Genomic DNA, 1,818 nt, shown 5'->3' with positions numbered 1-1,818 from the left:
GCTGGGCACCGCCGCGCAGCCGGAGGGATGCTGGCCCTGACACCCACCTCCTCCTCCTTCTGCCGTCAGGATTTTTAATTACTAAAATACAAGAAACAGGTGGAAAATTTGTTTTTCTTGTATTTGCATAGCCTTGTGCAGTAGGTTGGACCATCTGAAGGGAGATACTTGGGACAACTGTAAACGATGAGCAGGCTAGCAATGATCCCGTGGGAAGCTGCCCTTGTTTGCAGCTTGGAGCTCGCCCGTTTGCCATTGGCAGGAGTATTCATTGGCAGGAGCATTTGTTCTGAATTCCTCCATTAACCTCGCACGTTGCTGAGCTCCCGTGCCCGTAGCTTGGAAGTTCAGGCGTCACCCAAACCCAGGACTGAATCCAGCTCAGCTGAGCGGTGGAAAACTCACGACACAAATGGCCCCGGGGGCCTTTTCCCATTTTCCACGGCAGTCGGCCACAGCTGCCAGCTGAGGCTCTATGTCACCCTCTGCAGCTCTTGTCCCCCGTTCGACTCCATCTGTGCCGCGGTTGTGTCCCGTGGGGATGCCGGGCGTCTTGCAGCCCTGGCACGGGGAACACCTTAGAAATTCATAAATCGTTCCATTGCCCTCATTTTGAACACCTGAGTGAGCGGGCTGCGGGCAGGGCACTTGGTGGTCTCGCCCAGCTGCTGCACCAGTACAGCACTGGGAGAACTGGGCATAGGGCTTTTCTTTTAATTTAAAGCCAAGTTCCCACAAATCAATTTTTCCACGCGGTTGTCTCGCAATACCCTTTCTTAGGAGTAATCAACTCATCGGACCCCGCTGAGGAGCCTAAAGCTGGAGCCGCCTCGCACAACCCCCTCCTGGGCCACGTTGATTCCTGGCTTCAGGCCACGTCATTCACGTTACGGGGTTTGTCGGAGCTGCGGCTCCGTGTCACCGGCTAACGCTGTTTAACTCTGTAAAACGTGGGGAGGGTGCTGTTTGTATGAAATGCAAAATAAAAACGTATCGGTTTTATGTCTCGCGTTACTTCACTTGGCCTTTGCCTGGTCCCCGGCTGGGACTCCCGCGGCGGTACTGGTACGCGGGCGTCCCTCGGCGTCCAGGTGAGGAGGCCACTGGATAAACTTTTAGAAGCGTCTCGGAGACAGAGATCTGCACTTCTCATGGCATTGTGCATCGAGAGCCTTGTTTGAGGTTTGGCCTGTGTGTTGGCGGGGTGTTGGTTGGGTTTTTTTAACTCATGGGACCTTCCTGGGCCCCTCCGTCCCATCGGGTGCAGGGACGGGAAGGGCCGTCGTGTCTCTGTTACGTGAACGCCCACGGGTGCCCAGCTCCTCTCCACCGGTGTGACCCAGGTCATCCTAGAATCACAGAATCACTAAGGTTGGAGAAGACCTCTAAGATCATCAAGTCCAACCGTCAACCCAACACCCCCACGCCCATCCCCAGGTTTAGTGGGGGAACCTGCTCCCACCCGATGGCCCAGGCTCTCAGCGGACCAGGAGCCACGGCTTTGTGGTGCTGGGGATGTCACCTGCCCCGTCACCGTGGGAGGGATCCGGGCAGCACCCAGGCTGGAAAACACCCTTCTCCCCAAGGATGTTGTAATCCACGGTACAGCCGTAAGCAAACAGCGCTCCCGAAAATCCCCTTGCACGGCACCGGCTGCGGCACCGCTCAGGCTCGTTCCCCGAGCCCGGAGCTGCGACATCGGCCCGGCGGGGGCCCCGAAGCCCTGTCCCACCCCATCATCGCTGACCCTCGAACCCCAGAAACCCGCCGGGTGGTAGGAGGACGGGGGCCGGGAGGGCGAGGGCAGGCTGGCGGGGG

Source organism: Phaethon lepturus, unplaced genomic scaffold (assembly GCF_000687285.1).
Source record: "Phaethon lepturus isolate BGI_N335 unplaced genomic scaffold, ASM68728v1 scaffold47669, whole genome shotgun sequence".
Classification (NCBI taxonomy): domain Eukaryota; kingdom Metazoa; phylum Chordata; class Aves; order Phaethontiformes; family Phaethontidae; genus Phaethon; species Phaethon lepturus.
This window is presented reverse-complemented; position numbering follows the sequence as displayed.